This window comes from Poeciliopsis prolifica, unplaced genomic scaffold, assembly GCF_027474105.1.
Source record: "Poeciliopsis prolifica strain line A6 unplaced genomic scaffold, Auburn_PproV2 SCAFFOLD041, whole genome shotgun sequence".
Classification (NCBI taxonomy): Eukaryota; Metazoa; Chordata; class Actinopteri; order Cyprinodontiformes; family Poeciliidae; genus Poeciliopsis; species Poeciliopsis prolifica.
Genome location: NW_026562416.1, coordinates 5,300,020 through 5,327,025, shown reverse-complemented (window position 1 = coordinate 5,327,025; position 27,006 = coordinate 5,300,020). Strand labels below are relative to the sequence as shown.

At 47.2% G+C, this 27,006-nt stretch overlaps 1 long non-coding RNA gene across 1 annotated transcript; it reads right to left on the bottom strand.

The window, feature by feature from the left end:
- Positions 1 to 18,847: 18,847 nt before the first annotated feature.
- On the bottom strand, positions 18,848 to 25,499 carry LOC129375958 (uncharacterized). Its single transcript, XR_008607688.1, has 3 exons — positions 25,446 to 25,499; positions 19,473 to 19,528; positions 18,848 to 19,387 (listed from the first exon to the last, which is right to left on the bottom strand). It is a non-coding gene; the product is annotated as an uncharacterized LOC129375958 (long non-coding RNA).
- Positions 25,500 to 27,006: the final 1,507 nt, after the last annotated feature.

The following is a 27,006-nucleotide window of genomic DNA, read 5'->3' as shown; positions in this document are numbered from 1 at the left end:
GCTGTAGTTGTTGTTGGTGCAGATGTGGTTGTTGTTGGTGCAGGGGTAGTTGTTGGAGATGCTGTGGTTGTTGTTGGAGCCACTGTGTTTGTGGTTGGAGACACAGTGGTTGTGGTTGGAGCCACTGTGGTTGTAGTTGGAGATGCTGTGGTTGTTGTTGGAGCCACTGTGGTTGTAGTGGGAGGTGCTGTAATTGTTGTTGGAGCCACTGTGGTTGTGGTTGGAGCTGCTGTGGTTGTTGTTGGTGCAGTTGTGGTTGTAGTTAGAGCTGCTGTAGTTGTTGTTGGTGCAGGTGTAGTTGTTGGAGATGCTGTGGTTGTTGTTGGAGCCACTGTGGTTGTTGTTGGAGCCTCTGTGGTTGTTGTTGGAGCCACTGTGGTTGTAGTGGGAGCTGCTGTTGTTGGTGGTGTAGATGTGGTTGTTGTTGGTACAGCTGTAGTTGTTGTTGGAGCTGTGTGGTTGTGGTTGGAGCTGCTGTGGTTGTTGTTGGGGCAGTTGTTGTTGTAGTTGGAGCCACAGTCGTTGTGGTTGGAGACTCAGTGGTTGTGGTTGGAGACTCAGTGGTTGTGGTTTGAGCCACTGTGGTTGTGGTTGGAGCTGCTGTGGTTGTAGTGGGAGCTGCTGTTGTTGTTGTAGTTTGAGCTGCTGTAGTTGTTATTGATGCAGGCGCAGTTGTTGGAGATGCAGTGGTTGTCGTTGGAGTCACTGTGGTTGTAGTGGGAACTGCTGTTGTTGTTGGTGCAGATGTGGTTGTTGTTTGTACAGCTGTAGTTGTTGTTGGAGCCACTGTGGTTGTGGTTGGAGCCACTGTGGTTGTGGTTGGAGCTGCTGTGGTTGTTGTTGGTGCAGTTGTTGTAGATGGAGCTGCTGTAGTTGTTACTGGTGCAGTCGTAGTTGTTGGAGATGCTGTGGTTGTCGTTGGAGTCACTGTGGTGGTAGTGGGAGCTTCTGTAGTTGTTGTTGGAGCCACAGTGGTTGTGGTTGGAGCCAATGTGGTTGTTGTTGGAGTTGCTGTGGTTGTTGTTGGAGCCACTGTGGTTGTAGTAGGAGCTGCTGTAGTTGTTGTTGGAGCTGCTGTGGTTGTTGTTGGTGCAGTTGTGGTTGTAGTTGGAGGTGCTGTAGTTGTTGGTGAAGGGGTAGTTGTTGGAGATGCTGTGGTTGTCGTTGGAGTCACTGTGGTTGCAGTGGGAGCTGCTGTAGTTGTTGTTGAAGTCACAGTGGTTGTGGTTGGAGCTGCTGTGGTTGTCGTTGGTGCAGTTGTGGTTGTAGTTGGAGCTGCTGTGGTTGTCGTTGGTAAAGTTGTGGTTGTAGTTGGAGCCACTGTGGTTGTAGTGGGAGCTGCTGTAGGTGTTGTTGGTGCAGGGGTAGTTGTTGGAGATGATGTGGTTGTTGATGGAGCCACTGTGGTTGTAGTGGGAGCTTCTGTGGTTGTTGTTGGAGCCACTGTGGTTGTAGCGGGAGCTGCTGTTGTTGGTGGTGAAAATGTGGTTGTTGTTGGTACAGCTGTAGTTGTTGTTGGATCCACTGTGGTTGTGGTTGGAGCTGCTGTGGTTGTTGTTGGTGCAGTTGTAGTTGTAGTTGGAGCCACAGTCGTTGTGGTTGGAGACTCAGTGGTTGTGGTTGGAGACTCAGTGGTTGTGGTTTGAGCCACTGTGGTTGTGGTTGGAGCTGCTGTGGTTGTAGTGGGAGCTGCTGTTGTTGTTGTAGTTTGAGCTGCTGTAGTTGTTATTGATGCAGGCGCAGTTGTTGGAGATGCAGTGGTTGTTGTTGGAGTCACTGTGGTGGTAGTGGGAGCTGTAGTTGTTGTTGGTGTAGATGTGGTTGTTGTTGGTACAGCTGTAGTTGTTGTTGGAGCCACTGTGGTTGTGGTTGGAGCTGCTGTGGTTGTTGTTGGTGCAGTTGTTGTTGTAGATGGAGCTGCTGTAGTTGTTACTGGTGCAGTCGTAGTTGTTGGAGATGCTGTGGTTGTCGTTGGAGTCACTGTGGTGGTAGTGGGAGCTTCTGTAGTTGTTGGAGCCACAGTGGTTGTGGTTGGAGACTCAGTGGTTGTGGTTGGAGCCACAGTGGTTGTTGTTGGAGATGCTGTGGTTGTTGTTGGAGCCACTGTGGTTGTAGTTGGAGCTGCTGTAGTTGTTGTTGGAGCTGCTGTGGTTGTTGTTGGTGCAGTTGTGGTTGTAGTTGGAGTTGCTGTAGTTTTGGTGAAGGGGTAGTTGTTGGAGATGCTGTGGTTGTCGTTGGAGTCACTGTGGTTGTAGTGGGAGCTGCTGTAGTTGTTGGTGCAGATGTGGTTGTTGTTGGTACAGCTGTAGTTGTTGTTGGAGCCACAGTGGTTGTGGTTGGAGACACAGTGGTTGTGATTTGATCCAATGTGGTTGTAGTTGGAGATGCTGTGGTTGTTGTTGAGCCACTGTGGTTGTAGTAGGAGCTGCTGTAGTTGTTGTTGGAGCTGCTGTTGTTGTTGTTGGTGCAGTTGTGGTAGTTGGAGTTTTCTCCAGTTGGTGCAGGTGTAGTTGTTGGATATGCTGTGGTTTGTTGGAGCCACTGTGCTTGTGGTTGGAGACACAGTGGTTGTGGTTGGAGACACTGTGGTTGTAGTTGGAGATGTTGTGGTTGTTGTTGGAGCCACTGTGGTTGTAGTGGGAGGTGCTGTAATTGTTGTTGGAGCCATAGTGGTTGTGGTTGGCTGCTGTGGTTGTCGTTGGTGCAGTTGTGCTTGTAGTTGGAGCCACTGTGGTTGTAGTGGGAGCTTCTGTAGGTGTGTTGGTGCAGGGGTTGTTGTTGGAGATGCTGTGGTTGTTGTTGGAGCCACTGTGGTTGTAGTGGGAGCTTCTGTGGTTGTTGTTGGAGCCACTGTGGTTGTAATGGGAGCTGCTGTTGTTGGTGCAGATGTGGTTGTTGTTGGTACAGCTGTAGTTGTTGGAGCCACTGTGGTTGTGGTTGGAGACTCAGTGCTTGTGGTTGGAGCCACTGTGGTTGTGGGTGGAGCTGCTGTGGTTGTTGTTGGGGCAGTTGTTGTTGTAGTTGGAGCCACAGTCGTTGTGGTTGGAGACTCAGTGGATGTGGTTGGAGACTCAGTTGTTGTGGTTGGAGCCACTGTGGTTGTGGTTGGAGCTGCTGTGGTTGTTGTTGGAGCTGCTGTGGTTGTTGTAGGTGCTGCGGTTGTTGTTGGAGATGCTGTGGTTGTTGTTGGAGTCACTGTGGTTGCAGTGGGAGCTGTTGTAGTTGTTGTTGAAGCCACAGTGGTTGTGGTTGGAGCTGCTGTGGTTGTCGTTGGTGCAGTTGTGGTTGTAGTTGGAGCTGCTGTGGTTGTCGTTGGTAAAGTTGTGGTTGTAGTTGGAGCTACTGTGGTTGTAGTGGGAGCTGCTGCAGTTGTTGTTGGTGCAGGGGTAGTTGTTGGAGATGATGTGGTTGTTGTTGGAGCCACTGTGGTTGTAGTTGGAGCTGCTGTGGTTGTTGTTGGAGCCACTGTGGTTGTAGTGGGAGCTGCTGTTGTTGGTGGTGTAGATGTGGTTGTTGTTGGTACAGCTGTAGTTGTTGTTGGAGCCACTGTGGTTGTGGTTGGAGCTGCTGTGGTTGTTGTTGGTGCAGCTGTAGTTGTTGTTGGAGCCACAGTGGTTGTGGTTGGAGACTCAGTGGTTGTGGTTGGAGACTCAGTGGTTGTGGTTGGAGCCACTGTGGTTGTGGTTGGAGCTGCTGTGGTTGTAGTGGGAGCTGCTGTAGTTGTTGTAGTTTGAGCTGCTGTAGTTGTGTTATTGATGCAGGCGCAGTTGTTGGAGATGCAGTGGTTGTCGTTGGAGTTACTGTGGTTGTAGTGGGAACTGCTGTTGTTGTTGGTGCAGATGTGGTTGTTGTTGGTGCAGCTGTGGTTGTTGTTGGAGCCACTGTGGTTGTGGTTGGAGCTGCTGTGGTTGTTGTTGGTGCAGTTGTTGTTGTAGATGGAGCTGCTGTAGTTGTTACTGGTGCAGTCGTAGTTGTTGGAGATGCTGTGGTTGTCGTTGGAGTCACTGTGGTGGTAGTGGGAGCTTCTGTAGTTGTTGGAGCCACAGTGGTTGTGGTTGGAGACACAGTGGTTGTGGTTGGGGCCGCTGTGGTTGTAGTTGGAGATGCTGTTGTTCTTGTAGGTGTGGTTGTTGTTGGTACTGCTGTAGTTGTTGGAGCCACAGTGGTTGTGGTTGGAGACTCAGTGGTTGTGGTTGGAGCCACTGTGGTTGTGGTTGGAGCTGCTGTGGTTGTTGTTGGTGCAGTTGTTGTTGTAGCTGGAGGAGCTGTAGTTATTATTGGTGCAGGCGTAGTTGTTGGAGATGCTGAGCCTGTCGTTGGAGTCACTGTGGTGGTAATGGGAGCTTCTGTAGTTGTTGTTAGAGCCACTGTGGTTGTGTTTAGAGACTCAGTGGTTGTGGTTGGAGCCACTGTGGTTGTAGTTGGAGATGCTGTGGTTGTTGTTGGAGCCACTGTGGTTGTGGTTGGAGTTGCTGTAGTTGTTGTTGGAGCTGCTGTGGTTGTTGTTGGTGCAGTTGTGGTTGTAGTTGTAGTTGCTGTAGTTGTGTGAAGGGGTAGTTGTTGGAGATGCTGTGGTTGTCGTTGGAGTCACTGTGGTTGTAGTGGGAGCTGCTGTAGTTGTTGCTACATATGTGGTTGTTGTTTGAGCCACTGTGGTTGTAGTAGGAGCTGCTGTAGTTGTTGTTGGTGCAGTTGTGGTTGTAGTTGGAGTTTCTCCAGTGTTGGTGCAGGGGTAGTTGTTGGAGATGCTGTGGTTGTTGTTAGAGCCACTGTGGTGGTAGTGGGAGATGCTGTAATGTTGTTGGAGCCATAGTGGTTGTGGTTGGAGCTGCTGTGGTTGTTGTTGGTGCAGATGTGGTTGTTGTTGGAGCCACTGTGGTTGTAGTTGGAGCTGCTGTGGTTGTTGTTGGGGCAGTTGTTGTTGTTGGAGATGCTGTGGTTGTTGTTGGAGCCACTGTGGTTGTAGTGGGAGCTGCTGTGGTTGTTGTTGGAGCCACTGTGGTTGTAATGGGAGCTGCTGTTATTGTTGGTGCAGATGTGGTTGTTGTTGGTACAGCTGTAGTTGTTGTTGGAGCCACTGTGGTTGTGGTTGGAGACTCAGTGCATGTGTTTGGAGCCACTGTGGTTGTGGTTGTAGCTGCTGTGGTTGTTGTTGGGGCAGTTGTGGTGTAGTTGGAGCCACAGTCGTTGTGGTTGGAGACTCAGTGGATGTGGTTAGAGACTCAGTGGTTGTGGTTTGAGCCACTGTGGTTGTGGTTGGAGCTGCTGTGGTTGTAGTGGGAGCTGCTGTGGTTGTAGGAGCTGCTCTAGTTGTTGTTGGAGATGCTGTGGTTGTCGTTGGAGTCACTGTGGTTGCAGTGGAGCTGCTGTAGTTGTTGTTGAAGCCACAGTGGTTGTGGTTGGAGCTGCTGTGGTTGTCGTTGGTGCAGTTGTGGTTGTAGTTGGAGCTGCTGTGGTTGTCGTTGGTAAAGTTGTGGTTTAGTTGGAGCTACTGTGGTTGTAGTGGGAGCTGCTGTAGGTGTGTTGGTGCAGGGGTAGTTGTTGGAGATGATGTGGTTGTTGGAGCCACTGTGGTTGTAGTGGGCTTCTGTGGTTGTTGTTGGAGCCACTGTGGTTGTAGTGGGAGCTGCTGTTGTTGGTGGTGTAGATGTGGTTGTTGTTGGTACAGCTGTAGTTGTTGTTGGAGCCACTGTGGTTGTGGTTGGAGCTGCTGTGGTTGTTGTTGGTGCAGTTGTAGTTGTAGTTGGAGCCAGTCGTTGTGGTTGGAGAATCAGTGGTTGTGGTTGGAGACTCAGTGGTTGTGTTTTGAGCCACTGTGGTTGTGGTTGGAGCTGCTGTGGTTGTAGTGGGAGCTGCTGTTGTTGTTGTAGTTTGAGCTGCTGTAGTTGTTATTGATGCAGGCGCAGTTGTTGGAGATGCAGTGGTTGTCGTTGGAGTCACTGTGGTTGTAGTGGGAACTGCTGTTGTGTTGGTGTAGATGTGGTTGTTGTTGGTACAGCTGTAGTTGTTGTTGGAGCCACTGTGGTTGTGGTTGGAGCTGCTGTGGTTGTTGTTGGTGCAGTTGTTGTTGTAGATGGAGCTGCGGTAGTTGTTGTTGGAGCTGCTGTGGTTGTTGTTGGAGCCACTGTGGTGGTAGTGGGAGCTGCTGTAGTTGTTGTTGGAGCCACAGTGGTTGTGGTTGGAGACTCAGTGGTTGTGGTTGGAGCCAATGTGGTTGTAGTTGGAGATGCTGTGGTTGTTGTTGGAGCCACTGTGGTTGTAGTTGGAGCTGCTGTAGTTGTTGTTGGAGCTGCTGTGGTTGTTGTTGGTGCAGTTGTGGTTGTAGTTGGAGTTGCTGTAGTTGTTGTTGGTGCAGGGGTAGTTGTTGGAGATGCTGTGGTTGTTGTTGGAGCCACTGTGGTTGTAGTGGGAGCTGCTGTAGTTGTTGGTGCAGATGTGGTTGTTGTTGGTACAGCTGTAGTTGTTGTTGGAGCCACAGTGGTTGTGGTTGGAGCCACTGTGGTGTTTTGATCCAATGTGGTTGTAGTTGGAGATGCTGTGGTTGTTGTTTGAGCCACTGTGGTTGTAGTAGGAGCTGCTGTAGTGTTGTTGGAGCTGCTGTATTTGTTGGTGCAGTTGTGGTTGTAGTTGGAGTTTCTCCAGTTGTTGGTGCAGGTGTAGTTGTTGGAGATGCTGTGGTTGTTGTTGGAGCCACTGTGCTTGTGGTTGGAGACACAGTGGTTGTGGTTGGAGCCACTGTGGTTGTGGTTGGAGCTGCTGTGGTTGTAGTTGGAGATGCTGTTGTTCTTGTAGGTGTGGTTGTTGTTGGTACTGCTGTAGTTGGGAGCCACAGTGGTTGTGGTTGGAGACTCAGTGGTTGGTTGGAGCCACTGTAGTAGTGGTTGGAGCTGCTGTGGTTGTTGTTGGTACAGTTGTCGTTGTAGCTGGAGGAGCTGTAGTTATTATTGGTGCAGGCGTAGTTGTTGGAGATGCTGAGCCTGTCGTTGGAGTCACTGTGGTGGTAATGGGAGCTCTGTAGTTGTTGTTAGAGCCACTGTGGTTGTGTTTAGAGACTCAGTGGTTGTGGTTGGAGCCAATGTGGTTGTAGTTGGAGATGCTGTGGTTGTTGTTGGAGCCACTGTGGTTGTAGTTGGAGTTGCTCTAGTTGTTGTTGTTGGAGCTGCTGTGGTTGTTGTTGGTGCAGTGTGGTTGTAGTTGTAGTTGCTGTAGTTGTTGGTGAAGGGGTAGTTGTTGGAGATGCTGTGGTTGTCGTTGGAGTCACTGTGGTTGTAGTGGGAGCTGCTGTAGTTGTTGCTACATATGTGGTTGTTGTTTGAGCCACTGTGGTTGTAGTAGGAGCTGCTGTAGTTGTTGTTGGTGCAGTTGTGGTTGTAGTTGGAGTTTCTCCAGTTGTTGGTGCAGGTGTAGTTGTTGGAGATGCTGTGGTTGTTGTTGGAGCCACTGTGGTGGTAGTGGGAGGTGCTGTAATTGTTGTTGGAGCCACTGTGGTTGTGGTTGGAGCTGCTGTGGTTGTTGTTGGTGCAGTTGTGCTTGTAGTTGGAGCCACTGTGGTTGTAGTGGGAGCTTCTGTAGGTGTTGTTGGTGCAGGGGTTGTTGTTGGAGATGCTGTGGTTGTTGTTGGAGCCACTGTGGTTGTAGTGGGAGCTGCTGTGGTTGTTGTTGGAGCCACTGTGGTTGTACTGGTAGCTGCTGTTGTTGGTGGTGTAGATGTGGTTGTTGTTGGTACAGCTGTGGTTGTTGTTGGAGCCACTGTGTTTGTGGTTGGAGCCACTGTGGTTGTGGTTGGAGCTGCTGTGGTTGTTGTTGGTGCAGTTGTTGTTGTAGATGGAGCTGCAGTGGTTGTTGTTGGAGACTCAGTGGTTGTGGTTGGAGACTCAGTGGTTGTGGTTGGAGCCACTGTGGTTGTGGTTGGAGCTGCTGTGGTTGTAGTGGGAGCTGCTGTTGTTGTTGTAGTTTGAGCTGCTGTAGTTGTTATTGATGCAGGCGTAGTTGTTGGAGATGCAGTGGTTGTCGTTGGAGTCACTGTGGTGGTAGTGGGAGCTTCTGTAGTTGTTGTTGGAGCCACAGTGGTTGTGGTTGGAGCCACTGTGGTTGTGGTTGGAGCTGCTGTGGTTGTTGTTGGTGCAGTTGTTGTTGTAGATGGAGCTGCGGTAGTTGTTGTTGGAGCTGCTGTGGTTGTTGTTGGGGCAGTTGTTGTTGTAGATGGAGTTTCTGTAGTTGTTGGTGCAGGTGTAGTTGTTGGAGATGCTGTGGTTGTTGTTGGAGCCACTGTGCTTGTGGTTGGAGACACAGTGGTTGTGGTTGGGGCCACTGTGGTTGTAGTTGGAGATGCTGTGGTTGTTGTTGGAGCCACTGTGGTTGTAGTGGGAGCTGCTGTTGTTGTTGGTGCAGATGTGGTTGTTGGAGCCACTGTGGTGGTAGTGGGAGCTGCTGTTGTTGGTGGTGTAGATGTGGTTGTTGTTGGTACAGCTGTAGTTGTTGTTGGAGCCACAGTGGTTGTGGTTGGAGACTCAGTGCTTGTGGTTGGAGCCACTGTGGTTGTGGTTGGAGCTGCTGTGGTTGTTGTTGGTGCAGTTGTTGTTGTAGATGGAGCTGCTGTCGTTGTTACTGGTGCAGGCGTAGTTGTTGGAGATGCTGTGGTTGTCGTTGGAGTCACTGTGGTGGTAGTGGGAGCTTCTGTAGTTGTTGTTGGAGCCACAGTGGTTGTGGTTGGAGCCAATGTGGTTGTAGTTGGAGATGCTGTGGTTGTTGTTAGAGCCACTGTGGTTGTAGTAGGAGCTGCTGTAGTTGTTTTTGGAGCTGCTGTGGTTGTTGTTGGGGCAGTTGTTGTTGTAGATGGAGTTTCTGTAGTTGTTGTTGGTGCAGGTGTAGTTGTTGGAGATGCTGTGGTTGTTGTTGGAGCCACTGTGCTTGTGGTTGGAGACACAGTGGTTGTGGTTGGGGCCACTGTGGTTGTAGTTGGAGATGCTGTGGTTGTTGTTGGAGCCACTGTGGTTGTGGTTGGAGCCACTGTGGTTGTAGTGGGAGCTGCTGTTGTTGTTGGTGCAGATGTGGTTGTTGTTGGAGCCACTGTGGTGGTAGTGGGAGCTGCTGTTGTTGGTGGTGTAGATGTGGTTGTTGTTGGTACAGCTGTAGTTGTTGTTGGAGCCACAGTGGTTGTGGTTGGAGACTCAGTGCTTGTGGTTGGAGCCACTGTGGTTGTGGTTGGAGCTGCTGTGGTTGTTGTTGGTGCAGTTGTTGTTGTAGATGGAGCTGCTGTCGTTGTTACTGGTGCAGGCGTAGTTGTTGGAGATTCTGTGGTTGTCGTTGGAGTCACTGTGGTGGTAGTGGGAGCTTCTGTAGTTGTTGTTGGAGCCACAGTGGTTGTGGTTGGAGCCACTGTGGTTGTAGTTGGAGATGCTGTGGTTGTTGTTGGGGCAGTTGTTGTTGTAGATGGAGTTTCTGTAGTTGTTGTTGGTGCAGGTGTAGTTGTTGGAATGCTGTGGTTGTTGTTGGAGCCACTGTGCTTGTGGTTGGAGACACAGTGGTTGTGGTTGGGGCCACTGTGGTTGTAGTTGGAGATGCTGTGGTTGTTGTTGGAGCCACAGTGGTTGTGGTTGGAGACTCAGTGGTTGTGGTTGGAGCCACTGTGGTTGTGGTTGGAGCTGCTGTGGTTGTTGTTGGTGCAGTTGTTGTTGTAGATGGAGCTGCTGTTGTTGTTACAGGTGCAGGCGTAGTTGTTGGAGATGCAGTGGTTGTCGTTGGAGTTACTGTGGTTGTTGTGGGAGCTGCTGTTGTTGTTGGTGCCACTGTGGTTGTAGTGGGAGCTGCTGTTGTTGGTGGTGTAGATGTGGTTGTTGTTGGTACAGCTGTAGTTGTTGTTGGAGCCACTGTGGTTGTGGTTGGAGACTCAGTGGTTGTGGTTGGAGCCACTGTGGTTGTGGTTGGAGCTGCTGTGGTTGTAGTGGGAGCTGCTGTTGTTGTTGTTGGAGCTGCTGTAGTTGTTGTTGGTGCAGTTGTTGTTGTAGATGGAGCTGCTGTAGTTGTTACTGGTGCAGTCGTAGTTGTTGGAGATGCTGTGGTTGTCGTTGGAGTCACTGTGGTGGTAGTGGGAGCTTCTGTAGTTGTTGGAGCCACAGTGGTTGTGGTTGGAGACACAGTGGTTGTGGTTGGGGCCACTGTGGTTGTAGTTGGAGATGCTGTGGTTGTTGTTGGAGCCACTGTGGTTGTGGTTGGAGCTGCTGTGGTTGTTGGAGATGTTGCGGTTGTTGTTGGAGACTCAGTGGTTGTTGTTGGAGATGCTGTGGTTGTTGGAGCCACTGTGGTTGTACTGGGAGCTGTTTGTTGGTGCAGATGTGGTTGTTGTTGGAGCCACTGTGCTGGTAGTGGGAGCTTCTGTAGTTGTTGTTGGAGCCACAGTGGTTGTGGTTGGAGACTCAGTGGTTGTGGTTGGAGCCAATGTGGTTGTAGTTGGAGATGTTGTGGTTGTTGTTGGAGCCACTGTGGTTGTAGTAGGAGCTGCTGTAGTTGTTGTTGGAGCTGCTGTGGTTGTTGTTGGGGCAGTTGTTTGTTGTAGATGGAGTTTCTGTAGTTGTTGTTGGTGCAGGGGTAGTTTTTGGAGATGCTGTGGTTGTTGTTGGAGCCACTGTGCTTGTGGTTGGAGATGCTGTGGTTGTTGTTGGAGCCACTGTGGTTGTAATGGGAGCTGCTGTAATTGTTATCGGAGCCACAGTGGTTGTGGTTGGAGCTGCTGTGGTTGTCGTTGGTTCAGTTGTGGTTGTAGTTGGAGCCACTGTGGTTGTAGTTGGAGCTGGTGTAGTTGTTGTTGGTGCAGGTGTAGTTGTTGGAGATGCTGTGGTTGTTGTTGGAGCCACTGTGGTTGTAGTGGGAGCTGCTGTAGTTGTTGTTGGAGCCACAGTGGTTGTGGTTGGAGACACAGTGGTTGTGGTTGGGGCCACTGTGGTTGTTGTTGGAGCCGCTGTGGTTGTGGTTGGAGCTGCTGTGGTTGTGGTTGGAGCTGCTGTGGTTGTTGGAGATGTTGCGGTTGTTGTTGGAGACTCAGTGGTTGTTGTTGGAGCCACTGTGGTTGTAGTGGGAGCTGCTGTTGTTGTTGGTGCAGATGTGGTTGTTGTTGGAGCCACTGTGGTGGTAGTGGGAGCTGCTGTAGTTGTTGTTGGAGCCACAGTGGTTGTGGTTGGAGACTCAGTGGTTGTGGTTGGAGCCAATGTGGTTGTAGTTGGAGATGTTGTGGTTGTTGTTGGAGCCACTGTGGTTGTAGTAGGAGCTGCTGTAGTTGTTGTTGGAGCTGCTGTGGTTGTTGTTGGGGCAGTTGTTGTTGTAGATGGAGTTTCTGTAGTTGTTGTTGGTGCTGCTGTGGTTGTTGTTGGAGCCACTGTGCTTGTGGTTGGAGATGCTGTGGTTGTTGTTGGAGCCACTGTGGTTGTAATGGGAGCTGCTGTAATTGTTATCGGAGCCACAGTGGTTGTGGTTGGAGCTGCTGTGGTTGTCGTTGGTTCAGTTGTGGTTGTAGTTGGAGCTGGTGTAGTTGTTGTTGGTGCAGGGGTAGTTGTTAGAGATGCTGTGGTTGTTGTTGGAGCCACTGTGGTTGTGGTTGGAGCTGCTGTGGTTGTTGTTGGAGACTCAGTGGTTGTTGTTGGAGCCACTGTGGTTGTAGTATGAGCTGCTGTTGTTGTTGGTGCAGATGTGGTTGTTGTTGGAGCCACTGTGGTGGTAGTGGGAGCTGCTGTTGTTGGTGGTGTAGATGTGGTTGTTGTTGGTACAGCTGTAGTTGTTGTTGGAACCACAGTGGTTGTGGTTGGAGACACTGTGGTTGTGGTTGGAGCTGCTGTGGTTGTTGGAGACTCAGTGGTTGTTGTTGGAAATGCTGTGGTTGTTGTTGGAGCCACTGTGGTTGTAGTGGGAGCTGCTGTTGTTGGTGCAGATGTGGTTGTTGTTGGTACAGCTTTAGTTGTTGTTGGAGCCACAGTGGTTGTGGTTGGAGACTCAGTGGTTGTGGGTGGAGCCAGTATGGTTGTAGTGGGAGCTGCGCTTGTTGTAGTGGGACTGCTGTAGTTGTTGGTGCAGATGTGGTTGTTGTTGGTACAGCTGTAGTTGTCATTGGAGCCACAGTGGTTGTGGTTGGAGACTCAGTGGTTGTGGTTGGAGCCAATGTGGTTGTGGTTGGAGCCTCTGTGGTTGTTGTTGGAGCTGCTGTAGTTGTTGTTGGTGCAGTTGTGGTTGTTGTTGGAGCCACTGTGCTGGTAGTGGGAGCTTCTGTAGTTGTTGTTGGAGCCACAGTGGTTGTGGTTGGAGACTCAGTGGTTGTGGTTGGAGCCAATGCGGTTGTAGTTGGAGATGTTGTGGTTGTTGTTGGAGCCACTGTGGTTGTAGTAGGAGCTGCTGTAGTTGTTGTTGGAGCTGCTGTGGTTGTTGTTGGGGCAGTTGTTGTTGTAGATGGAGTTCTGTAGTTGTTGTTGGTGCAGGGGTAGTTGTTGGAGATGCTGTGGTTGTTGTTGGAGCCACTGTGCTTGTGGTTGGAGATGCTGTGGTTGTTGTTGGAGCCACTGTGGTTGTAATGGGAGCTGCTGTAATTGTTATCGGAGCCACAGTGGTTGTGGTTGGAGCTGCTGTGGTTGTCGTTGGTTCAGTTGTGGTTGTAGTTGGAGCCACTGTGGTTGTAGTTGGAGCTGGTGTAGTTGTTGTTGGTGCAGGGGTAGTTGTTGGAGATGTTGTGGTTGTTGTTGGAGCCACTGTGGTTGTAGTGGGAGCTTCTGTAGTTGTTGTTGGAGCCACAGTGGTTGTGGTTGGAGCCAATGTGGTTGTGGTTGGGGCCACTGTGGTTGTAGTTGGAGATGCTGTGGTTGTTGTTGGAGCCACTGTGGTTGTGGTTGGAGCTGCTGTGGTTGTTGGAGATGTTGCGGTTGTTGTTGGAGACTCAGTGGTTGTTGTTGGAGATGCTGTGGTTGTTGTTGGAGCCACTGTGGTTGTACTGGGAGCTGCTGTTTGTTGGTGCAGATGTGGTTGTTGTTGGAGCCACTGTGCTGGTAGTGGGAGCTTCTGTAGTTGTTGTTGGAGCCACAGTGGTTGTGGTTGGAGACTCAGTGGTTGTGGTTGAGCCAATGTGGTTGTAGTTGGAGATGTTGTGGTTGTTGTTGGAGCCACTGTGGTTGTAGTAGGAGCTGCTGTAGTTGTTGTTGGAGCTGCTGTGGTTGTTGTTGGAGATGCTGTGGTTGTTGTTGGAGCCACTGTGCTTGTGGTTGGAGATGCTGTGGTTGTTGTTGGAGCCACTGTGGTTGTAATGGGAGCTGCTGTAATTGTTATCGGAGCCACAGTGGTTGTGGTTGGAGCTGCTGTGGTTGTCGTTGGTTCAGTTGTGGTTGTAGTTGGAGCCACTGTGGTTGTAGTTGGAGCTGGTGTAGTTGTTGTTGGTGCAAGGGTAGTTGTTAGAGATGCTGTGGTTGTTGTTGGAGCCACTGTGGTTGTGGTTGGAGCTGCTGTGGTTGTTGTTGGAGACTCAGTGGTTGTTGTTGGAGCCACTGTGGTTGTAGTATGAGCTGCTGTTGTTGGTGGTGCAGATGTGGTTGTTGTTGGAGCCACTGTGGTTGTAGTGGGAGCTGCTGTTGTTGGTGGTGCAGATGTGGTTGTTGTTTGTACAGCTGTAGTTGTTGTTGGAACCACAGTGGTTATGGTTGGAGACACTGTGGCTGTGGTTGGAGCTGTGGTTGTTGGAGCCACTGTGGTTGTTGTTGGAAATGCTGTGGTTGTTGTTGGAGCCACTGTGGTTGTAGTGGGAGCTGCTGTTGTTGGTGCAGATGTGGTTGTTGTTGGTACAGCTGTAGTTGTCGTTGGAGCCACAGTGGTTGTGGTTGGAGACTCAGTGGTTGTGGTTGGAGCCAATGTTGTTGTGGTTGGAGCCACTGTGGTTGTAGTTGGAGCTGCTGTAGTTGTTGTTGGTGCAGTTGTGGTTGTTGTTGGAGCCACTGTGCTGGTAGTGGGAGCTTCTGTAGTTGTTGTTGGAACCACAGTGGTTGTGGTTGGAGACTCAGTGGTTGTGGTTGGAGCCAATGTGGTTGTAGTTGGAGATGTTGTGGTTGTTGGAGCCACTGTTGTTGTAGTAGGAGCTGCTGTAGTTGTTGTTGGAGCTGCTGTGGTTGTTGTTGGGGCAGTTGTTGTTGTAGATGGAGTTTCTGTAGTTGTTGTTGGTGCAGGGGTAGTTGTTGGAGATGCTGTGGTTGTTGTTGGAGCCACTGTGCTTGTGGTTGGAGATGCTGTGGTTGTTGTTGGAGCCACTGTGGTTGTAATGGGAGCTGCTGTAATTGTTATCGGAGCCACAGTGGTTGTGGTTGGAGCTGCTGTGGTTGTCGTTGGTTCAGTTGTGGTTGTAGTTGGAGCCACTGTGGTTGTAGTTGGAGCTGGTGTAGTTGTTGTTGGTGCAGGGGTAGTTGTTGGAGATGTTGTGGTTGTTGTTGGAGCCACTGTTGTTGTAGTAGGAGCTGCTGTAGTTGTTGTTGGAGCCACAGTGGTTGTGGTTGGAGACACAGTGGTTGTGGTTGGGCCACTGTGGTTGTAGTTTGGAGATGCTGTGGTTGTTGTTGGAGCCACTGTGGTTGTGGTTGGAGCTGCTGTGGTTGTTGGAGATGTTGCGGTTGTTGTTGGAGACTCAGTGGTTGTTTGTTGGAGATGCTGTGGTTGTTGTTGGAGCCACTGTGGTTGTACTGGGAGCTGCTGTTGTTGTTGGTGCAGATGTGGTTGTTGTTGGAGCCACTGTGCTGGTAGTGGGAGCTTCTGTAGTTGTTGTTGGAACCACAGTGGTTGTGGTTGGAGACTCAGTGGTTGTGGTTGGAGCCAATGTGGTTGTAGTTGGAGATGTTGTGGTTGTTGTTGGAGCCACTGTGGTTGTAGTAGGAGCTGCTGTAGTTGTTGTTGGAGCTGCTGTGGTTGTTGTTGGAGATGCTGTGGTTGTTGTTGGAGCCACTGTGCTTGTGGTTGGAGATGCTGTGGTTGTTGTTGGAGCCACTGTGGTTGTAATGGGAGCTGCTGTAATTGTTATTGGAGCCACAGTGGTTGTGGTTGGAGCTGCTGTGGTTGTCGTTGGTTCAGTTGTGGTTGTAGTTGTAGCCACTGTGGTTGTAGTTGGAGCTGGTGTAGTTGTTGTTGGTGCAGGGTAGTTGTTAGAGATGCTGTGTTTGTTGTTGGAGCCACTGTGGTTGTGGTTGGAGCTGCTGTGGTTGTTGTTGGAGACTCAGTGGTTGTTGTTGGAGCCACTGTGGGTTGTAGTTAGAGGTGCTGTTGTTGGTGGTGCAGATGTGGTTGTTGTTGGAGCCACTGTGGTGGTAGTGGGAGCTGCTGTTGTTGGTGGTGTAGATGTGGTTGTTGTTGGTACAGCTGTAGTTGTTGTTGGAGCCACAGTGGTTGTGGTTGGAGTTGCTGTGGTTGTGGTTGGAGCTGCTGTGGTTGTTGGAGACTCAGTGGTTGTTGTTGGAGATGCTGTGGTTGTTGTTGGAGCCACTGTGGTTGTAGTGGGAGCTGCTGTTGTTGTTGGTGCAGATGTGGTTGTTGTTGGTACAGCTTTAGTTGTTGTTGGAGCCACAGTGGTTGTGGTTGGAGACTCAGTGGTTGTGGGTGGAGCCAGTGTTTGTAGTGGGAGCTGCGCTTGTTGTAGTGGGAGCTGCTGTAGTTGTTGGTGCAGATGTGGTTGTTTGTTGGTACAGCTGTAGTTGTCGTTGGAGCACAGTGGTTGTGGTTGGAGACTCAGTGGTTGTGGTTGGCCAATGTGGTTGTGGTTGGAGCCACTGTGGTTGTAGTTGGAGCTGCTGTAGTTGTTGTTGGTGCAGTTGTGGTTGTTGTTGGAGCTGTAGTTGTTGTTGGAGCAGGGTGTTGGAGATGCTGTGGTTGTTGTTAGAGCCACTGTGCTTGTGGTTGCAGACACACAGTGGTTGTTGTTGGAGCTGCTGTAGTTGTTGTGCAGATGTGGTCGTTGGTACAGCTGTAGTGTTGCTGATGCAGTGGTAGTTGTTGTTGGAGCTGCTGTGGTTGTTGTTGGTGCAGTTGTGGTTGTTGGAGCCACTGTGGTTGTAGTTGGAGATGCTGTGGTTGTTGTTGGAGCCACTGTGGTTGTGGTTGGAGCCACTGTGGTTGTAGTTGGAGCTGCTGTAGTTGTTGTTGGAGCTGCTGTGGTTGTTGTTGGGGCAGTTGTTGTTGTAGATGGAGTTTCTGTAGTTGTTGTTGGTGCAGGGGTAGTTGTTGGAGATGCTGTGGTTGTTGTTGGAGCCACTGTGCTTGTGGTTGGAGATGCTGTGGTTGTTGTTGGAGCCACTGTGGTTGTAATGGGAGCTGCTGTAATTGTTATCGGAGCCACAGTGGTTGTGGTTGGAGCTGCTGTGGTTGTCGTTGGTTCAGTTGTGGTTGTAGTTGGAGCCACTGTGGTTGTAGTTGGAGCTGGTGTAGTTGTTGTTGGTGCAGGGGTAGTTGTTGGAGATGCTGTGGTTGTTGTTGGAGCCACTGTGGTTGTAGTGGGAGCTGCTGTAGTTGTTGTTGGAGCCACTGTGGTTGTGGTTGGAGACACAGTGGTTGTGGTTGGGGCCACTGTGGTTGTAGTTGGAGATGCTGTGGTTGTTGTTGGAGCCACTGTGGTTGTGGTTGGAGCTGCTGTGGTTGTTGGAGATGTTGCGGTTGTTGTTGGAGACTCAGTGGTTGTTGTTGGAGATGCTGTGGTTGTTGTTGGAGCCACTGTGGTTGTACTGGGAGCTGCTGTTGTTGTTGGTGCAGATGTGGTTGTTGTTGGAGCCACTGTGCTGGTAGTGGGAGCTTCTGTAGTTGTTGTTGGAGCCACAGTGGTTGTGGTTGGAGACTCAGTGGTTGTGGTTGGAGCCACTGTGGTTGTTGGAGATGTTGTGGTTGTTGTTGGAGCCACTGTGGTTGTAGTAGGAGCTGCTGTAGTTGTTGTTGGAGCTGCTGTGGTTGTTGTTGGAGCTGCTGTGGTTGTTGTTGGAGATGCTGTGGTTGTTGTTGGAGCCACTGTGGTTGTAATGGGAGCTGCTGTAATTGTTATCGGAGCCACAGTGGTTGTGGTTGGAGCTGCTGTGGTTGTCGTTGGTTCAGTTGTGGTTGTAGTTGGAGCCACTGTGGTTGTAGTTGGAGCTGCTGTAGTTGTTGTTGGTGCAGGGGTAGTTGTTGGAGATGCTGTGGTTGTTGTTGGAGCCACTGTGGTTGTGGTTGGAGCTGCTGTGGTTGTTGTTGGAGACTCAGTGGTTGTTGTTGGAGCCACTGTGGTTGTAGTTAAAGCTGCTGTTGTTGGTGGTGCAGATGTGGTTGTTGTTGGAGCCACTGTGGTTGTAGTTGGAGCTGCTGTGTGGTGGTGTAGATGTGGTTGTTGTTGGTACAGCTGTAGTTGTTGTTGGAGCCACAGTGGTTGTGGTTGGAGCCACTGTGGTTGTGGTTGGAGCTGCTGTGGTTGTTGGAGACTCAGTGGTTGTTGTTGGAGATGCTGTGGTTGTTGTTGGAGCCACTGTGGTTGTAGTGGGAGCTGCTGTTGTTGGTGCAGATGTGGTTGTTGTTGGTACAGCTTTAGTTGTTGTTGGAGCCACAGTGGTTTGGTTGGAGACTCAGTCGTTGTGGGTAGAGCCAGTGTGGTTGTAGTGGGAGCTGCGCTTGTTGTAGTGGGAGCTGCTGTAGTTGTTGGTGCAGATGTGGTTGTTGTTGGTACAGCTGTAGTTGTCGTTGGAGCCACAGTGGTTGTGGTTGGAGACTCAGTGGTTGTGGTTGGAGCCAATGTGGTTGTGGTTGGAGCCTCTGTGGTTGTAGTTGGAGCTGCTGTAGTTGTTGTTGGTGCAGTTGTGGTTGTAGTTGGAGCCACTGTGCTGGTAGTGGGAGCTTCTGTAGTTGTTGTTGGAGCCACAGTGGTTGTGGTTGGAGACTCAGTGGTTGTGGTTGGAGCCAATGTGGTTGTAGTTGGAGATGTTGTGGTTGTTGTTGGAGCCACTGTGGTTGTAGTAGGAGCTGCTGTAGTTGTTGTTGGAGCTGCTGTGGTTGTTGTTGGGGCAGTTGTTGTTGTAGATGGAGTTTCTGTAGTTGTTGTTGGTGCAGGGGTAGTTGTTGGAGCTGCTGTGGTTGTTGTTGGAGATGCTGTGGTTGTTGTTGGAGCCACTGTGCTTGTGGTTGGAGATGCTGTGGTTGTTGTTGGAGCCACTGTGGTTGTAATGGGAGCTGCTGTAATTGTTATCGGAGCCACAGTGGTTGTAGTTGGAGCTGCTGTGGTTGTCGTTGTTCAGTTGTGGTTGTGGTTGGAGCCACTGTGGTTGTAGTTGGAGCTGCTGTAGTTGTTGTTGGTGCAGGTGTAGTTGTTGGAGATGCTGTGGTTGTTGTTGGAGCCACTGTGGTTGTGGTTGGAGCTGCTGTGGTTGTTGTGGAGACTCAGTGGTTGTTGTTGGAGCCACTGTGGTTGTAGTTAAAGCTGCTGTTGTTGGTGGTGCAGATGTGGTTGTTGTTGGAGCCACTGTGGTTGTAGTGGGAGCTGCTGTTGTTGGTGGTGTAGATGTGGTTGTTGTTGGTACAGCTGTAGTTGTTGTTGGAACCACAGTGGTTATGGTTGGAGACACTGTGGCTGTGGTTGGAGCTGCTGTGGTTGTTGGAGACTCAGTGGTTGTTTTTGGAAATGCTGTGGTTGTTGTTGGAGCCACTGTGGTTGTAGTGGGAGCTGCTGTTGTTGGTGCAGATGTGGTTGTTGTTGGTACAGCTTTAGTTGTTGTTGGAGCCACAGTGGTTGTGGTTGGAGACTCAGTGGTTGTGGGTGGAGCCAGTATGGTTGTAGTGGGAGCTGCGCTTGTTGTAGTGGGAGCTGCTGTAGTTTTTGGTGCAGATGTGGTTGTTGTTGGTACAGCTGTAGTTGTCGTTGGAGCCACAGTGGTTGTGGTTGGAGACTCAGTGGTTGTGGTTGGAGCCAATGTGGTTGTGGTTGGAGCCTCTGTGGTTGTGGTTGGAGCTGCTGTAGTTGTTGGTGCAGTTGTGGTTGTAGTTGGAGTTGCTGTAGTTGTTGTTGGTGCAGGGGTAGTTGTTGGAGATGCTGTGGTTGTTGTTAGAGCCACTGTGCTTGTGGTTGCAGACACAGTGGTTGTGGTTGGAGCTGCTGTAGTTGTTGGTGCAGATGTGGTCGTTGTTGGTACAGCTGTAGTTGTTGCTGATGCAGTGGTAGTTGCTGTTGGAGATGCTGTGGTTGTTGTTGGTCCATCTGTGGTTGTTGGAGCCACTGTGGTTGTAGTTGGAGCTGCTGTGGTTGTTGGATTCCTTGTGGTAGTTGTCGTAGCAGCTGTGATTGTTGTCTCAGCCACTGTTGTTGTAATTAGAGTCGCTGTGGTTGTCATCGGTGAAGCTGTGGTTGACAGTTCTTCAGCTTTTGCAGCTATGCTTAGAACTTAACCAATATTGCACCATTTTAGTGTCACAGAAAAATTTAATGGAGGTTGAAAAATCTTGACCCATTCCCTGTTTTCACTTACCTGCAAGCAACACCGTGAAGGTATCTAACTTCATCATAATTTCTGTTTTCCTTTCCCTTAGACAGAAATGAATGTTTTGGTTATGTGCATTTCTACAAATATTTCATTTTCCTACCTTATGTGATATTAAAATAAATCTTGATTTATTTTCTCACATACCTTTTTCCTGGTCTTTTATGCAGTTTTAAAATCTTATTGTTGTTGGTGCAAAAGCACCTTATTCAGGTGCTTTTGGAATGACGTTTTGCATTACTAATTAAAAGTTATCATGTTCTGTACAGGGATGCTATAGTGGTGTAGGGGATAGCGCAACCCACTTTTGGAGGAGACGTTCGGGGGTTCAACTTCCAGACCCGACAATATTTGCTGCATGTCTTTCCCCCTCTCTTTAGCCCTTTCCTCTCAACCTACTGTTACATAAGGAACACTAGAGCTTGCAAAAAGCCCCCTAGAGGAAAAAAAATGTTCATGATAACCTTTTAATATCAATCAAAGAAAATTTGGCTTTTATGTTATCTCAGCATTACATGGCCTGAGGAATCGTTCTTCCTGCAGATTAATCAACTTCAGGAACCTGATTTTTAATCTTTTCTAAATTGCCTGTTTTATTAAGGTCATTGCTGATTTCATTTATTCTTCTTGTTAAATATATCTATGTGTTCTGAAATGGTGAACGGTGAACTTTTTTTAATTTAAAATAATGATCAATAATAAAATACCAAATTTTTTTAAACTTTGTAAAGCACAATCTTGATATCACTTTTTGATATAGGAAATAGGAAATAATGTATGATTAGATGCTATACCTACACTCTGGTCGCCTTCCTTTCAAATATGTAATTATCCTTAATTTGAAACTTCAACTATTCTCTCATACATAATAACACACTTTAATTCGAAATAAAATCAGAGCAAATCTTGTTCTAGATAATTGTTACTGCTCCCGTTTGAGATAAGATTTAAATACCTTTTAAAATCAATACATAGCAAAGGCTTTTAGCGTAGCTGTAAGAAAGAGTCTCAGGTATGAAAAACTGGACAGCACCAGGGCCTGACATGATCCATGCCTACTGGCTAAAGAAACTCACTGCCCTCCATGAGTGACTGGCAGCCCAAATGAACCAGCTGCTACAAAGTGGTACTCACCCTGAATGGTTAACTGAAGGGTGGACAATCCTAATCCAGAAGGATCCATCAAAGGGTCCAGTCCCACCCAACTACCGACCAATAACCTGCCTCTCCACAACCTGGAAGCTCATGTCAGGCATCATAGCGGCCAAGATAAGCAAACACATGGATAAACACATGAGCACGGCACAGAAGGGTATCGGTGTAAATACCAGAGGAGCCAAACACCAACTCCTCATAGACCGCACAGTTGCCCGAGACTGCAAAACCCAACACACCAACCTGTGCATGGCTTGGATCGATTACAAGAAAGCCTATGACTCAATGCCGCATACTTGGATCATTGAATGCCTAGAGATGTATAACATCAACAGGATTCTGAGAGCCTTCATTGCAAACTTGATGAGGCTGTGGAAAACTACCCTTGAAGCCAACTGCAAACCACTTGCACAAGTGTCCATCAAATGTGGCATATACCAAGGAGATGCTCTGTCCCCGCTACTGTTCTGCATAGGCCTGAACCCCTCAGCCAAATTATCAACAAGACTGGCTACGGATACCGACTCAAAAATGGGGCCAACATCAGTCACCTCCTCTACATGGATGACATCAAGCTGTATGCCAAGAGTGAGCGAGACATCGACTCACTGATCCACACCACCAGGATCTACAGCACTGACATTGGGATGTCATTCGGACTAGAGAAGTGTGGTCGGCTGATCACAAAGAGGGGGAAGGTGATCCGTACAGAAGGAGTCTCACTCCCACAAGGAACAATAGCAGACATAGAGGACAGTTACAAGTACCTAGGTATACCACAAGCAAATGGCAACCTCGATGAGGCCACAAGGAAAGGAGCCACAGCTAAATACCTTCAACGAATAAGGCAAGTCCTGAAAAGCCAGCTCAATGGCAAGAACAAAATCCGTGCGATAAACAGCTATGCCCTGCCAGTAATCAGATACCCTGCTGGAATAATTAGCTGGCCAAAGGAGGAGATAAAAGCCACAGATATTAAGACTAGAAAGCTACTAACCATGCATGGAGGGTTCCATCCCAAATCCAGCACCCTGAGACTGTACACGAGCCGCAAGGACGGAGGCAGAGGACTAGTGAGTGTGAGAACCACTGTCCAGGACGAAACAACTAAGATCCATAAATACATCAGGGACAAAGCCTCAACAGACAATGTGCTCAGTGAATGTCTCAGACAACAGGGAACGGAGGTTGAGGTGCCAAATACCATCATGGGAGGACAAGCCCCTACATGGGATGTACCACCAGCAAATAACCCAAGTGGCTGATATCAGTAAATCCTACCAATGGCTGGAAAAAGCTGGACTCAAGGACAGCACAGAGGCCCTCATCCTGGCCGCCCAGGAACAGGCCCTAAACACCAGAGCAATAGAGGCCCAGATCTACCACACCAGACAAGACCCAAGGTGTAGGTTGTGCAAGGAGGCCCCTGAGACAGTCCAGCACATAACAGCAGGGTGTACTAGCAGGGAAAGCGTACATGGAACGACATAACCAAGTGGCAGGCATAGTGTACAGAAACATCTGTGCAGAATATGGACTGGAAACCCCGAGATCAAAGTGGGAAACACCCCCAAAGGTGGTGGAGAACGCCAGAGCTAAGATCCTGTGGGACTTCCAGATCCAGACAGACAAAATGGTAATGGCGAACCAACCAGACATTGTCGTAGTGGATAAACATCAGAGGAAAGCCGTTGTGGTAGATGTAGCAATACCAAGTGATTGCAACATCAGGAAAAAGGAGCACGAGAAACTGGAGAAATACCAGGGTCTCAGGGAAGAACTGGAGAGGGCCTGGAAGGTGAAGACCATAGTGGTGCCTGTGATCATCGGGCCCTCGGGGCAGTAACCCCCAAACTGGAGCAGTGGCTACAACAGATCCCAGGAACAACATCAGACATCTCAGTCCAGAAATGTGCAGTCCTTGGCACAGCCAAGATACTGCGCAGAACCCTCAAGCTCCCAGGCCTCTGGTAGAGGACCCGAGCTCAGAGGATAAGAACCACCCGCGGTGGGTGAGAAGGGAATTTATATATATATATATATATATATATATATATATATATATATATATATATATATATATATATATATATTGGTGATGTACAAGCAGGAGGAGCATGCTCCCATAGAATAGCGGCCAGTGCACTTGGCTCAGCTCGCTGCTGCCTCTCCAGCTTATATTCCAAGCGTTTGAATGGGAAATTGCAAAAATTCAGCGATTTTGATGAAAAAATAATCAAAACTGGTTAAACTAAATGAAAAATAAATACTTCTTAGTACAAACCATGGGGTGAAAGTAGTAATATTAATACATTTCTCATTATTTATTATTTTTCTATGATGACAGGCGAGGCTCTGCTACACTTTCATTTTGCAAAGTCACTTTTCAAATGAGCTATTTTTTAGCTCCATTTTTATTGCTGGTCTTCATTCAATATCCTTATATTCAAATTAGGGGGCGGGATTTTGACTGTGGCTGGAAGCCGCCCCACAAACCGCTAAAATCAACACAAAACCAGTGGAAGCAATGGCAGCCCTCTGAGCTGGTCAGAGTGAAGTAAGCTGGTTGACAGTGAGCGTCAGTGCATCTTCATAAAAGAGTAGCATGCGAAGCTGCTCATTATAGATTATTTTTCTTGAACTGACTTGAACTGACATACAGGTCTTGTGCCACCATAGTTATCACTGAGATTATTTGTTAGGCAAGAAAGCTTTTCCTTGTTGAGTTATGCTCAAGTGTTCTTGTTTGGAAAGATTGGCTCTTCTGGTGTAGTCTTCATTGTCTGCACTCTGACCAGACCTGCCCTACAGTCATAATCCCGCTCCCTGTGGATGTTTTTATTTGAATATAAGAACATGAAATAAAAATATCCTAAAAAAATGGAGTTAAAAAAATACATTAAATATTTAAGGTAGCTTTACAAAATAACAGTGTCATAGTATGAAATTATGAATCTTCATATAAATAAGTCTTAAAATAAATAAATAGAATGCATAATGATAAAAAAAGGTAAAAATGTTGTTTTTTTGGTGACATTCATTTATTTCACAGTATATTTATGAATTATTTATTAAGCGTTAATCAAAATGTAAGGTTTGTTCAATTGTTGACTGCATGGTGTTTTCTTCATATCTTTGTCCGGTACTTGTATTATGTAAAGCACCTTGAACTGTCTCGTTCATAGGTGGAGAGAGCTACCCTTGCTTTTCTGAAAAGCTCAGAGCTCAGAGTTAGAGTGATTAAGGTTATCCTGCTATCAATCTGTTGAAGACATGTAGATTGTTGTTCACATTGAGCCATGTTCTGTTAGGGCAGTATTATTTATTTTTGGGTCACAGATTGACTTTTTATCGCTTAACAAGGTGACTTTTTTTCCCTTCTGTTATCATAAAAATGCTGTACAAACCAATTTCACTTAAAATAAATTAGACTTTGTAATTTAATGCTTTGAAATTGAACCTTTGTCTCTTCAAAACTCCTGCTCTTTCTTAAACACTGCCTTAAGGAAGTCATCACAATGTCACTCGTCCTTGGCAGAAGTGAATGCATCGAGTCATTACTTTGCAACATTCACTCCTCCTGGAAGAGCATACAGCAATACTGAACGTTCACTTTCATTGTGTCATTGACTTCTCAGCAGTCTCTGATACCATGCATGGATAGCATTAGCGATGCTCAGGAGGAGCGCAGCAGATGTGACTGTCTGACATCAGGGAGACAGTAGGGTCATCCTGTCAGACCATTATTTCCCAAAATCACACATACAAATGCATGCACACACACATACGCTTGAACAGTGCAACTCTGTCGGAGAAAAAAATCTCCCAGGGTCTAATGATGGACTGTTGGAGATTACCACATTTAGGATATAGTATTAACTGTTGATTAACAAAATATTCTGCTCATACATCTTACAAATTGTTTAAGATCTAGAAATTTGTAACTCCATAATTATTTTATGTTCAGTTTAATACATCTAACTGCCCTTTGAACTTGCTATAACTTAAATCATTCACTCTCATATATTTTCTAAAAATCCTTCCTTTCATTTCCAAAAATATAATCATTCTGAGTACTATTTAACTTTAATACATATTAAACATCATATTTTTAAAATATAAATTGTGTAATATAAGACAAATAGTTGTATTTTCTAAACAGAAAAAAATCAATGGTCCACTGTTGCAATTACCAGTAGTACATACCTGGTAATATGACGCAAAAACGGCATAATTATCGATTATGCCGTATTAACTAGTAGTTAAAAGTAGCTTTTAACTACTAATTAATTAGCTAACTATGAAACAGCTGTAATTACATTGATTTATAATGTAAATAATAATGTGTCCCACTTTACTGTGCAATCCATTTGTTAATAGCGGGTGATTTGGGGATTACTTTTTAAAAATAAATAATACATTTGCAACCCAGGTAAATTTATTTGTTTTTATGGGTTGCAAATAAATAAATTTCTATGAACCACAAATCTCAAACAACCTGTAACGCAGCTGTTTTGGATTCGAGTCCCGGCAGTTGACCTTTGCCGTATGTTTCTCCCCTCCCTCACAACCCGCTTTCCTGTTGCTCAAATGCCATTATTTCAGATAAAATAAAAAAAAATAATTAAAAATTACAAAATAAATAAATGACATAAAAATAACAGTACAAATTATATACAGTACTAAAATTAATTTTAAGTTTGAAATTTGTTTTCTTAAAATATTACTCAATATCTTACTACTTATTAACAAACTCTACCATAATTTTTGAATTACAAAAAAGTCACCAAGATATTTTGTACTTACAGATTCCAGCTGGATATTTTTTTCACTGCAGTAACAGAAGTTGCGATGCTCAGCTATCCTTCCTGTCTGTTGTGTGAAAACTTCTTCCAGCAGAAGCTTTTAAATCCCAACGATCAGGTCATGTGGCATTGGTTTGAAGCAAACAAAAAACTATGAGCATAGTTCATAAGGAACGTCATAAAGCAATATTTTAGGTGTGGTTTCTTCTGATATTTCTAATTTCTTTTGTACACAAACAGGCTGAACTACATTTCTTACCTTGCTAATTGAAGAATAAGTCTTTATATTTGGAGTATAAATACTATACCAAGCAATTGTCCACTAATCTTTTTAAAATTTTCTAAATTAAACCTATTTTGCCTTACCAATAGTCTTTTAAGTTAAAAACATAATGTAAAAATTTCTTCACCTGTCTTTTTTTTTTTTTAAAAAAAGGTAATGAATCAATATTAAAATTGTTAAGCATATATGTTTTAATAGTAATAATTCAGATGTTCTTTTTTCAAGAAGCTACTTGGCTGCATTGTTTGTTTAGATTTAGAAATATCTTCACTCCTCGAAAAGAAAAGCATGTAGCGGTGACCCACAAAAGCTCTTTAGTCATGGCTTAAAAAAAAGTTTTTTATATGACTCTGTCCAGTGGCAACAAAAAGAAACTTTGATTTCACACCCTTAGCGTCACACCTCGAGAACCAAGTACACACACATCAAGGCATGAGTCATAATTTTCATTACTTCTGAGTCCTAAGCAGAGCTATACTAATTTAATGTATTATCATTTTTATTTATCCTATGACATATTTTTACTTCCTATTTCATTCCTATTGCTCAGTTTCATCTGATCAGAGCTGAGTATGATCGTATTGATTTTTTTGAACAAGTTATCAATGGGGGCTGCACAGTGGCGCAGTTGGTAGCACTGTTGCCTTGCAGCAAGAAGGTCCTGGGTTCGATTCCCGGCCGGGGTCTTTCTGCACAGAGTTTGCATGTTCTCCCTGTGCATGCGTGGGTTCTCTCCGGGTTCTCGGCTTCCTCTCACAGTCCAAAAACATGGACTGTCAGGTTAATTGGTCTTTTCAAATTCTCCTTAGGTGTGAGTGTGTGTGTCTATGGTTGTTTGTCCTGTTTGTGTTGCCCTGCGATAGACTGGCGACCAGTCCAGGGTGAACCCCGCCTCTTGCCTGGAGCGCAGCTGGAGAGGCACCAGCACCTCCCAACCCCGTTAGGGAGAAGGGTGACCGGAAGATGGATGGATGTTATCAATGGTAAGGTTTATCTTTAAATTTGTTACTGTTGTTCAGTAGTGTTTTGCTGTTTTTTTCCTTCTTTTTTCGTTAGTTGCTAGCATCAGAAAAACTGTCCCTGTGTTATATTTAATGTCACACACCAACACACCCAGAGTTTGGAATTGTTCCTCCTGTGTGATAATTGCTTCCACCAAACTTGTATTGTTGTATGGTATTTGAATATGCATGACAATAAACAATTAGATGTGGGTGCCTCCCATGCTTACAAAAGATTATGCCACATCTTGATCTGTTGCTCTTCCTGTTTTTCCACT